This window comes from Telopea speciosissima, chromosome 7, assembly GCF_018873765.1.
Source record: "Telopea speciosissima isolate NSW1024214 ecotype Mountain lineage chromosome 7, Tspe_v1, whole genome shotgun sequence".
Taxonomy (NCBI): Eukaryota; Viridiplantae; Streptophyta; class Magnoliopsida; order Proteales; family Proteaceae; genus Telopea; species Telopea speciosissima.
This window is the reverse complement of record NC_057922.1, coordinates 34,902,140-34,915,561: the sequence shown is the minus strand read 5'-3', so window position 1 is coordinate 34,915,561 and position 13,422 is coordinate 34,902,140.

Here is a 13,422-nt window from a genome sequence, read left to right as displayed (position 1 = left end):
TAGCTTTCGCCTTTGTCATGGCCGCAAGAAAGCTAAGGTCATACTTTCAAGCTCATCTGATATCGGTGCTGACCGACCAGCCTCTTAAGAAGATATTGCACAAGCCCGACGTGTCAGGTCGGCTGATCACCTGGGCAGTCGAGTTGAGTGAGTATGACATAAGCTATAGCCCGCGGACTGTGATTAAAGGGCAAGCCCTGGCCGACTTCATCGTCGAGTGCACAATGCCGGACCTCGAGGTCGAGGAAGAGAAGACAGCAGAAGATGCCAATACAAAAGCTGAAACTGACCCGACCTGGACCATGAATGTTGAATGCTCGAGCAATTCCGGAGGAAGCGGAGCTGGTGAGTCCCGAGGGGTTTCGGATTCAATATGCCCTAAGGTTCAAGTTCCCCACCTCGAACAATGAGGCTTAGTATGAAGCCCTCCTAGCCGGACTTTGAGTCAGCAAGGCAATTGGCATAAAGCGGTTGAAGGGGCGAGGAGACTCCGAACTCGTGGTCAACCAGGTCAACGGAGACTATGAGGCCAAAGACGAAAGGATGATAGCTTACCTGAGCCGGGCACGAGATCTGATCTCCGAACTCGAGTACTTTGAGATGACCCGAATACCGAGAAAAGAGAATGCTGCGACTGACTCCCTGTCAAAGTTGGCCGAGGCCGACCTCCAATATCTAAGTCGATCAGTGTACATAGAGATCTTGGAGAAGTCATCCTTGCAAGAAGAATGCGTAAAGCACGTTGAAGAGGACGGGCCAACCTGGTTGGACCCCATTGTCAACTACTTGGAGAATGACCAGCTCTCAGAGAACCGAGACGAAGCAGGAAAGGTCAAGATCCGAGGTGCCAAGTACACCATGATCGACGGAGTGCTCTACAAAAGAGCAATCTCAGCACCTCTTCTCCGATGCCTTGGACCGAGGTATATGAGGGAATATGCGGGAGTCACATGGGTGGCCGAGCTTTGGCATACAAGATACTTCGACAAGGATTCTATTGGCCAAGAATGCAAGAAGAGGCCATGAGGTATGTGAAGACGTGCGAGAAGTGCCAGCTGTTTGCACCAATTCTGAGCCGACCAGCAACAAAGCTGACCTCAATGCTAAGCCCAATCCCTTTCGCTATGTGGGGGATGGATATTCTTGGAGCTTTCACCTCAGGGTCAAAAAATAGGAAGTACGTGGTGGTGGCGATCGATTACTTCACTAAGTGGGTCAAGGCCGAGCCCCTGGCAACCATCACCGAGAAGGACATTGAGAAGTTCTTTCGAGAGCAGGTCATCTACCGGTTCGGACTACCAAAAGTGCTCATCACCGATAATGGCACGTAATTCAATAACTCGACCTTCTGAGAGTTCTGCGAGCACTTCTACATTGACTTTCGACCCGTCTCAGTAGTTCATCCACAAGCAAATGGATAAGTAGAAGTGTCCAACCGAACATTACTCGTCGGCATTAAGAGAAGGTTAGATGAGGCCAAAGGAAGATGGGTGGAAGAGCTCCCAAGTGTCCAATGGGCATATAGGATGATGGTAAGAACATCAACCGGGGAGAGCCCTTTTTGCCTCGCTTATGGGACCGAAGCCCTCGCCCCGGTCAAAGTTATGGCATCGTTATACCGAGTGCTCAACTTCGATGAGAAGACCTATGAAGATGGAATGAGAGCCAACCTTGACTTCCTCGACGAAGTTCGAGAAAATGCCCTACTCCGGAACATGGCATACCAACAGAGGACGGCAAAGTACTATGACTTAAGAGTAAAAGAGCGGCACTTCCGTCAAGGGGACCTCGTCCTCAGAAAACTCAGCGCATCCCAGCCAAGGCAGCAAGGAAAGTTAGCACCAAATTGGAAAGGCCCGTACATAGTCTCCAAGCAAATTCGCCTAGGGACGTATCGCTTGTAGACTCCGAGGGGCAAGAAGGTATCGAGACCTTGGAACTCGAAAAATTTGAAGAAATTTTTTTAGTAATTTCCTTAAGTATCCTGTTCGGGAAGGTTTATGATGAGCATATTTGTATTCGGCTTCGGCCCCGACGTTTGATTCAATAAAACAAAGTCTTTTTCCACCACTTGACGTATTTGCAAGCTCCAAAATCAAAGTCATAAGACCAGTCCTCATAGACCTGGTCGACCTCAAAGACCGACCCTCATAGGTCGGCAACCAAGTCATAAGATCGGTCCTCATAGACCTGGCCGACCTCAAAGACCGACCCTCATAGGACGGCAATCAAGTCATAAGACCACTCTACAAAGACTGACCAACGTCTGAACCAACAAGAGCAAACTCTCCCCATGGCTGAGCTGAACAAAGTCTAAAACTAAGCTAAGGCATTACGCTCAGCCAGGGAGGCTGTTCAATAAAACAAAGTCTTTCTCCACCACTTGATGTATTTGCAAGCTCCAAAATCAAAGTCATAAGACCGGTCCTCATAGACCTGGCCGACCTCAAAGACCGACCCTCATAGGTCGACAACCAAGTCATAAGACCGGTCCTCATAGACCTAGCCGACCTCAAAGACTGACCCTCATAGGTCGGCAATCAAGTCATAAGACCAGCCCACAAAGACTGGCCGACGTATGAACAACAAGAGCAAACTCTCCCCATGGCCGAGCTGAACAAAGTCTAAAACTAAGCTAAGGCATTACGCTCAGCCAGGGAGGCTGCTCGGCCACGCAGTCGCTTATGTGGTAGCCGATCTGATCTGACTGCTGAGAACAGCGAATTAATTAACCGAGGCGAAAGCCATCCTAACCTCGGACATGGCATGACCGAACGGGCGACCCAGTAAAGCATAGCTAAAAAACAGCCAAGTCCTTAAGCTCAGCTAACGGAACGGGTCGTCAGCTCGGCCACAACATCAAATGGAACAACATACACAAGGAAAAGAAGGCTAAAATTGCCGAGCTAAAACACTTAGACAAATTTTGAGAAAAAGAGATTTTCATTCAGTATAAGCCGACTGCTCGGCATGGTTACAAAGTGGGCAGTTTGACCCAGCGAAAAAAAAAAAAATTACATCTCAATCTCCTCGGCAGTAGACTTAGAAGCGACCTCGGCGACCTCCACGGCAGTATGCTCGGCAAGGAGGTCTTGGGGCTCAACATCGAGGGCGAGGGGGTCGGCCTGCGTAGGGTCCTCAATTGGCAGAGCCTGCGTGACCTCAGCGCCTTCCTCATCTCCCAACTCCTCAGTAAAAGTGGTTGCATCATCGTTAAAGCGTGAGAGATTGAGATCGGGATAGGCAGCCTTGATCTCGGCCAAGAGATCAACCCGGCCTGCCTCAAAACCATCGGCATAAGGAGGCTTCCTGATCTCATGGCATACATCAGCGTACTCCTTCGATTGGAGGTAGTCGTTGATTGCCTCGTCCTGAGCCAGAGCCAGGTCCTCCTTGGCCTTCTCCCTCATCTCGTCGAGCTGGGCCTGCAGAGCCTTGACCTTCTCCTTCTGCCTGGTCACCTCGGCCCTAGAGCTCTTCACCTCGGCCTTGGCGACAGTGAGCTTCTCTTGAGTCTCCTGACGCCTCTGAACGGCATCCTGAGCATCCTGGTAAGCCTTTTTACACTGGACGGCCAAGGAGTGGCTCTCGATCAAGAGTCGCTCAAAATGAAGCATGGTCTCCACTGCCTTGGCGAAGCCTTGCAAGAAAGCATTAGAACAAAAGTCAGGTCGGGTTACACAGGTCGGATCTAGTCACAAGAGCCAAATAGGAAACTTACCATATTAAAGTCCTGAAACAAGGTGGAGAGGAGCTCGGGGTCGGACAGCGCCTCGAGCTTCTCCCTGTCGGCCTGTAGCAGACCTGCATCCAGCCATTCCTTGGCATATGCGGCCGACGTCAATGCCGAGTCCCCTGGGAAGAGACGCCAGGTCGGCCTCACCAGAACGTTGCTGGCCGAGGCCCTCCCTAAGACATATCGAGAGATGTTGGGGGGTGAGGCCACGAGCGAAAGACCACCACTCGTCAGATTGACCAAGAGCTTCTGATGTTTGGTGTCCCTCGGCGGGCTCCTCTCGCCTTTCTGACCTTTTCCCTTCCTTAGAGACCCTACTGGGTCTGTGCTCTTCTCGGCCTCAAGGCCGACCACGGCATCTGACGGGCTCGGCAACACAGCCTTGCCCATGGAAGCGTGGGAGGACTCGCCCCGGGACTTCTTCTCGATGTTCTTCTTCCTCCGGTCCGCAATGGTCTCGACCTTGAGCTGAGCTGAATCCATTGGGGGAATATGACCGACCACTGCAAGAAAGATAAAACGTCAGAAATAAACCAAAAAAGAAAAGAAGACTAAGTAAAGGGGTCAGTTCAGGCGACAGAAACGGGCCCGGCTCGGACTCCTACCAGGGGTCATATGCCACCTTTGAAGAAACCCCTCGTCCTGAAGCTGGAGGACATCGAGGGGCTGACGCTAGGGGATTAGGTCGAGCGAGGTCAGCTCATTCTCGGTCAGGGGCAGTACCCTGTTGACGTAGTTCAAGTTGATCTTCTTCCACTCGGCTCAGAGAGGGCTGTTTGGAATGGAAGCAAAGAAAATACGAGGCTTCCAATACTTATTGAAGCTCGGCGTACCGACCAAAAACTTGTGGCGGCCCAGGGCCGCACTCTTCCCAGATCGGTGGTTGAAATAGTGCCACCCCTTCTCTGGAGACTTCTTCAAGAAAAAGAGCCGAGAGAAAAGCGCCACGCTTGCACCTCGGCCCATCTCGCAAAATAGGGCATAGAAGCCATACACGGCCAGCCAAGAGTTCGGCACCAGCTGACCTGGGGACAGGTGGAAGTCGTCCAAGATCTGGTCCACCAGGCCGAGGACGGGGAGCCTGAACGCGTACTTGAAAGGTAGCTCGTACAAAACCACCTCGCCGGGCCTGATGTAGCAGGCCATCTCCCCTGGGTTGGGAGCTCGGAGCTGGATGTTCTCAGGGATGGCATAGGTCGTCCTGAGATAGTTGAGGTTGGCATCCGTGATCGTGGTCGGGACGGTGCCGACACTCCCTTCTTCGGGCTCAGGGGCATCAGCGGACGAGCTGACCGAACCAACCCCCACTTCTGAAGAATCGCCCTCACTTGACTCCTCATCATCGGACAAGGACGATCCAGAGCTCTCGGCTCGGACTCGCACCCTCTGCCGCCCTGGCGAGCAGCTCTCCCATGTGACTACTACCAACTGACATACTGGGCGGAGAGGACTTGCTGGTTGAAGAAGAGCTAAAGACGAGTTGAACACGAATGAAGCAAAAGCCGAGCTAATCACGAACCGAAAAGCACCGAGCGCTGCAGAGTTGAGAAATCCGAGCTTGTCGAGAAGTCAATAACTTGGAGCAGTGAAGAATGAACAGGGAGGAGTCGCCTATTTATAACTCTTGGGCTGAACTGATCCAACGGTCAAGGAGAGCTCATCATAATTCAACGGTCCAGATCAAAAGACGATTCAAATTCCTGAGCCTGCTATAATGACTCCGCTGACGTGGCACTGACGCCCAATTGTCAGACCGTATAATGTCAAATCCTCGACAAAATGAGCTCGGCTCGGCCGTAAGAATCTTTCAGACGAGCAGACCAGGAAACTTCACTCATCAGTGCCGAGCCGTCCCTGATGAGTGGGGGGGCCTGTGATAAGGCATAAAACACCCCACCAATCAGAAGCTGCCACATGGCCGAGCCGAGGTCATTCCAAGAACCGAACCGAGCTCAACGGAAGATCGGGCTGACCCGATCTTTGACAAACCTTACTGCTTGGCCGAGCTCGTCGGACACATCCAAGTCAACCGGACACTGAACCAAACTCGTGCGGGTCTGACGAGGCCGACCTAATAGGCCGAGCTCTTCGGCCGATCTCTGGCCGTATGGCACAGCAGATCAGTACCTACCCAAAGATCCCCCATCACAGCTGAGCTGCACGCCCGCCAATCCCATGGTCCGAGCCTACACAGGTCGGCCTCGATTGGAGCACCATAACGCGGCCAAGCTCACACAACTAATGATGACCCTCAGGTCATACAGGCCGAGGCCGAGCTCCAAGGCCGAGCTCTCCATGAAGGCTACCATAGCGCCCCACCGGAGATCACTGCGCCACATCAGCACCACCCGAGAATCATGGGATAAGAATCGAGTCACGATCTCATCACGATACCGAATCACCCTCCCATTAGGACTCTTACCTTAACAAGAGTTCGACCCCCGAAAGAAACTCTCCACTCCACTCTGCTCTGCGGGGAAGAGCCTTACCAAACAAGGACTCTTACCATACTAGGACTCCTCCAACCGCCTCATCTCCCTCTATAAATACTAAGGTATGGAGCTTTATTGCTCATCTCACTTTTACTAGCTGTTACGTTGTTGCACTGGTGATCTAACTTTAGCATCGGAGAGTCTTAGGCCGGAGCCACACCGGCTCTCTTATGCTCATCACTTGGTCTTTACAGGCTCATCCGTGGACGAACCAAGCATCAGAGGTTTCCACACGCAACAGTAATAATCTTAAGTGCAAGAGTTCTTTGTTGGAAAGCGTGGCCTCTATGCGTGTGGTAGCATCAATAGAATGATCATTACAACCTTTCATGGGGGTGAGGTGGTTATTCCCCATGTATCCGGGTGCGGGGGTACACTCCCCTAGATTACTTCTCCTAATGGGTGTTCTTTAAGTTTTCTACTGAAATAAAAAAGGGTGTTATTTAAGTTCCTCCTTCGCCGTGATCACGGTAAGGTCGGATTTTATTAAGGAGAAGTAATTTGACTTCATATAAATAGGGTTTTGTAGATTAGGGTTTTCAATTCAAGAAGTTGAAAATTTTACAAGAGAAAGAATAGGTGGGTGTGGTGCGCTGACCTTGCGCCTAGACACAATGGCGCGCAAAATGACTGCAACACCCCCATGGAAAAGCATAATTTCTTGAGGGCACGGTGATCATTTTGCTCATCCTTTTGTTTGAGCGCAAGGGCAGCACACCACACACGCCTAGGTAGCATTCTCTTTCCTATATTTTACACATTAAGATGGGGAAAGTTTGCGACACTGTCTGCATGTAAATTTCCTTTTACATGATTTTTTATTTCTTTCTTAAAGTGTGAGTCCCACATTAATAAATAATATCTACTGCACAACACTTATCGGTGTAATGTGTAGATTCCTCCCCACACTCTTAATGTAGGAAACCCTCTCCTTATTAAGATATGGGAAAAAGAATTCTATGGAGGAGCGTGCATGCTGCAACTAGACACAAAGGTGGGCAAAATGATCATCCTGCCCCATAAAGGTGGAAATGCCCATTAGGACCGTATCCAGGGAGCAGGGAACGCCCAGGGTGATGCCCCTTGGCAACACCCTGAGCGCACGCCTCCCTGAAGACGAGCTAAATTCCTTTATTGATGCTTTCACCTCTTCTCCCATTAGCCATGCACACATAGAGGCCACACTCCCTCATTGAGAACTCTCTCCCTTAAGATATGTCAAGTAGAGAATTCCAAATATGGGGCGAATGAGTTCAACTTTGACAAAGATTCAACCTAGATAGGTGGCATGTACCTTGTAGGCTATGTTTTGTTCTAATGGCTTTTTGAGCTCCTTCATCGCCAGCCTAAAAATCCCAAAGCGGATGAACCGAGGTTCTCCCGAAGTTTACGAAGTTCGTTGCTGTAACTCCTTTGGCCTGATCGACATGATCTCTTGGCACCTCTTGATCTCCGCTCCCTTCTCTACATTATCCCTCCTTATCCCTCCCTGAACCCTTCATTTCCTACTGATCTGTAGTATTTTCGTTTCTTCATATGCTGATGCAGAGATTATCGAGATTATCCAAGTGAAACCATCATTACTTAGTGCATAATTTCCATCTTACGACTGCAATTGGCTACTGTTGAGCGTCTCAGTCCCTCCCACTTTTACGTATCCTGATTGACATCCCATCTTTACATGCGCGCATTTAATACTGCTGATGGTGTTCTTCCCCCATTCGGCGATGTAGCTTCAGGTGCCTCTTGAACCCACCCCTATGCTCCTCTCCAAGCCACTGGAATGAAGCCGTGTGAGCATTAGATTTCTTTGTTTATGGGCTTTCTCTCATTGGAGGACGATCAATCTTCCTCGCTGACTTCCAAAGTGCTGGAAAATCTCCCGGAGTAAGTTATTGCATAATCTTATCCTCGTCCTCCATTTCCATTGGCTTGCTAAGTTGCAATTGGTTTTTCTGCTTCTATATTCACTTACATGCCAGTGGTTTTCCTAAGCATCAACTTATGATTCCCTGCATGCAATCAATCGCCCTGCATACCCTATATCCCCTCCGTCATGATACCTACAAGCTATCCTCAACTTGGGCTTCTACAACGAGACCCTCCCTCTCTTTGTCTCCTATATATCCGCTTGGTATGGGCAGTAAGCTTTCCCATCCTTCTTCTTCCCCTGATACAACCTCCCCAGGAGTGCAAGCTCTTGTGGCAAAGTCGTGCTGTGAAATATCTTCTCCCATGTCTCAGCCAAGCAACGTCACTCTCCTTGCCCTCTCCTTCCCTGAGAATCCTGGTTCTCAAGCCTTTGTTGAGTCATTAGCTGCTGAGTTTTCCACTAAACTTGATCTCCCAGCCATGCAAATTCCTCAAGTCGATGTCACGGACTCTGCCCTACAACAAGCTAGAACCAATTTGCAGTTCACTATTATCGGATGGGTTTTGGACAACGTCCACATCTAGGTTCTGGAGCTGCGTGCGATGTTTAATTGAGCAGGTCATGTAAGAGCACTCAAAGTAGAAGAAATACATTTGGTGGACAATGCGCCGGATCGTTTCATAATCAAATTCAAATGCGCCCAAGATATGCATGTTACTCTCTTTGCTCAGCCATGGATTTATCTAGGACATTTGGTCGTGATGTAGCAATGGAATCCAGAAATACCAGCTGAAAGTGATATCTTCCCTATGGCTGTGATTTGGCTTCAGATTGAAAACCTCCATTGGATGTTTTATAGCAATGACATTCTCGCATCCATCTTCTCCAAAGATGGTAAATGCCTAGATATTGAATGCCCAACGGGTACTATCAGCTCCAACCTCAACCCTACAGCCAGAGTAATCGTCCCTCTCTCCCACAGAATCACTCACACTGTTATGGTCAATCTGGAACCTACACTCTCCACCCCCATCACCTTTGCCTATGAAAACCGACCCAACTTGATTTTCCCTAATTGCATCCTCTTTGGCCACAAGGGTGCTGACTACCTCTTCAAACCCAGAGTTGAGTTCTTGCCAGCTCTCAGCAAAATGGACCCCAACGCTGAGAACGCCCTTCACCCTCATGCGGCCATACCACCACGTCGAGCTAGTTTGATCTCAGAACTGTGCATGGTGTATGATGACTTCTTTTCAACAAATGCTGAGACTCAAACCAATCACAATCCTTCTAATGCTGATAACCCATCATCCAGCCTATTGTCCTCTAACACTCACAAGCGGAAAGTGGAACTACTTCAGTCTATTATATCTATGGCACATGTATTCGGAATTGATTTGCCACTGACATCAGCCAACACCCGTTGGGTTACACTGGACATCATTCGATCCAATGCATTAATCCAACCCAATTTCAGCGCTCAAGCTACAACACCCTTCACTACAGGAGCTCAAATTATTCCCTCCCTTGTTGGCAACTGTCAAGCAAGTAGCTCGAATGCAGGCCCTAAGCTGAAACAAAAAGAAGTGTTGGTTGTTGAATCTGACTCGGAATGCTGCATCCCCATCAGTGACACAAATACTCAAGTCAATTTCTGGCAGCCCAAGGGGAGCAAAATCACTCTGCATGGATTCCCTCTTCTCCCTAGAAAAAGAGCTATTATCACTGAAATGAATGATCCTCTAGCTTTGCAATTGGGCCCTCCTAGCACTGGCGAGACTGCAAAGAAAGCTAAAGTCGAGAAGAAGGCTACTCCTCCCAACTCCTCTGAGGCTACGGTGACTGGCCTGAAACAGTCACCCAGTAAGTAATGATCATCATGAGCCTCAATTATCGAGGGTTTGGTCGTCCCTCGACAAAGTGGGAAATCCGCCACCTTGTAATAAAGAATAGACTTGCTGTTTGTTTCCTTTCTGAGACGAAGTCATCTAACCCCAACCCCCTCGATGTAGCAAGATCATTGTCGTTCCCTTACTTTGTTTGCTCCCCGACAGTTAATGGAGCAGGTGTGTTACTTTTGTGGACTGATCGTGTACAATGTCATCTACTCTGGCAAAGTACTTGGTGTCTCCATGTAGAAGTCTTTTTGTTTGATCTGAATCAGAAATGGTTGATGACTTTTGTCTACATGAGTTGTCTTGAGAACATTAGAAAAGAGCAATTCTCCACGCTGTCTCACTTGGCAACCTTTATCCAACATCCTTGGTTACTGGTGGGCGACTAGAACTCTTATTTACACCCTGATGATAAAAGAGGAGGTAGAGAGATAACCAATGCCCAACTTAATCCCTTCAACGACTTTATCAATCAAGCTTGCGTTCGTCAAGTGCATCATATGGGCTACCAGTACACATGGAATAATAGACAACAAGGAGATAGGCGTGTGGAAGCTAAATTGGACAGATTCCTCTCTAATGAAGAATGGTTCTCCAAATTTCCTAATGCCACAGTGTTCAATGAAGTCTTAGCTTCATCAGATCACCGAGCCATTTTCCTCCATACAGATCGATCCAGGCAGTTTTCCCCCAGACCTTTCAGATTTGAGGCCTTTTGGACTTTGGAGCCCACGTTCAGAGAGTTGATTTCCAATTATTGGTCCATCCCCGACATCTCGGTTCTCCTTCCTTTACCCTTATAAGCAAGATGTTGCATCTCCAACCTCAGCTCAAAAGGTGGAACAAGTATTCTGTTGGCAATATTTTTCACAAAATTGAAGCTTCTCGGCAATATCTTACTCATCACTACACTATACCCCCCTCCGAGAGAAGTACAGCGTGGTTCCAGGAAGAAAAATGAATCAACGCTAATCTTAAAAGATTAACCCACCTAGAAGAAGTCCTTTGGCAACAGAAGTCCAGATTACGATGGAACCTTGAAGGGGACAGAAACACTAAGTTTTTCCACCTTTCCACTCTTCACAGAAGAGCGAGAAACCAAATCAGATCTGTTAATGTGGCAGGGGTAACTCACACTGAGGAAGTGGAATTGAGTAGAGCCTTCAATGATTATTTCAAATCCATCTATCAAAGCTAGAATATTAGGTTGAGTGATGACTACTTCATCCCCATCCGTGGTAGAGTTTCCCAACAAGCTAATGATCTTCTCAACTGTCAGGTCACGGATGATGAAGTCCACTGCACCATTATGTCTATGCCCTCTGATAGGGCCTCGGGTCCAGATGGATTTCCAGGTCTTTTTTATCATAAATCTTGGCCTATCATCAAGGAAGATGTCACAGGTTGTGTTAAGAGGTTCTTCAACTCGAGTACTTTTAGTCTTGCACTCAATCAAACGTACATCTCCCTAATTCCAAAAGTGGACAGCCGTACATCAACTATTGAGTATCGGCCTATCTGTCTCTGCAACTTCTCCTATAAGATCATCTCTAAAATCATTGTCAATCGCCTCAGGCCTATTCTGAATCGGATCATCTCCTTCAACCAAAATGGCTTCGTCAAAGGCAGGCAGATTCAGGATAATGTACTCATTTGTCATGAGCTACTTCACAAAATCAAGCAAACTAGAAGAGGCAAGAAAGGTTATTTCTCTCTGAAGATAGACATGAATAAGGCCTATGATAGACTCGAATGGAACTTCCTTTGAACTACTCCCCTGCAAATGGGCTTTCACAACAGCTGGGTGGAAAAAGTCATGTTCTGTGTCACTAGTACTCAACTGAGTATCCTTCTGAATGGATCTCCTCTCCCCTTTTTCCGCCCCCATGAGAGGCCTTCGTCAGGGAGACCCCCTATCCTCATACCTTTTTGTGTTGTGTGCGGAAGTCCTGTCTACTAAACTCTCTATAGCAATGGCTGAGCACAAGATCAAAGCTATCCAACTCAGCAGAGGGGGCGAAAAAACCTCTCCTATGGCATTTGCAGATGATTTGATACTTTTTGGGGAAGCCACCATAACCGAAGCCAGAGGTTTTGATGAAGTTATCAGGTCTTACTGCTCCCTTTCGGGTTAAGCAATCAACATCACTAAAACAGAGCCCAATTCAGCCCCAATGTTAATTTTGAGACCAAGAGGCAGTTGCGAGAGTTTTTTCAAATCACCTCCACAGCTAATTTGGACAAGTATCTGGGCATCCCTTTTATTGCTGGCAAATTATCTAAGGTGAGCATCCAAGTGATGTTAATTAGCTTCTTCCTCAAGAAGAAATTGCTCTCAGTTCATGAATCATATTATATTCTCTTCATTTCCTGTGTACCAGAAACCGTAGTTTCATTGGAGGATGAAACAGTATTTGTTAGCTATTGGACTCCTTGATCTCATGAAGAGTATCTTGTAGCAGAGACTAATAAAAAGCAATCTAGAATGTTGATTGTGAGTGAATTGGTTAATGAGTTGTTTCAAAAAGCCCTTCCTCTGGAGCTTACTAGGGGATGATTGCTAATACAATTGCTATTTATTGCCAAGAGATTCCTTGGTTATGGAAACAATATGGGTTGAATGACAACAATCCACCATCAGATTAAAATGTTTTCTTTTTAATCTGATTGCTTATAGGGGTTCTGACTTTAAAATCCTTTTTCATTTTGATTTGATGACATTGAACCCTTCACTATATTATGATGATAATTCACCTGCCATGGTAGGCAATCTATTTCTCTGTCCTTATCCATTCTAAGTCTCTCCAAAACGCAGAGCATGAATGATATGAGACTCTCCAAGATGGCAAAAATTGGAAGTATCAAGTTCTTGTTAATTGGTTCTCTAGATATAGATTCTTTAAATCTGTGCTTTCTGCTCATTTTGTTTATTAGCTTTTTCCTATCATAGTTCAATATGTTTCCGTCCTTCCCCTTCTGAACTTTTTTACCTTGATATTCTCAAGGGCCTTTCTTGGTTGCTTGTTAGTAGCTGAAGATGGGTTTTGATGGCTCGTTTCATACTTCTACTAGAAAACTAGAAATCCTCACCCAAAAACCAAAAGAATGGGATGCTTGACAGTAGATTTTCCATTCTCAACTCAGTTCCCTCCCCCCACCCTTCTGTTTATATATTGCCTTTTTTTGCTTTTCTTTATAAGCCATCATGTCTCTTTCATAACCACTCTTGATTCCCATAAGTAGTAGGTGAGAGCTTTAAGAGTCAAAATCTCAACCTTATGTTGAAGAAGGCAGCAAGTCTGGGTATGTAGTCTGTTCTAAAACTCCTGGAGTCGACATATTCTATTCCATAAAGTGGTAGTTACTAGAAATTCAGAATTTGGTATCATTCGACACTTATACAACTCAGACTATATGGTTACCTCT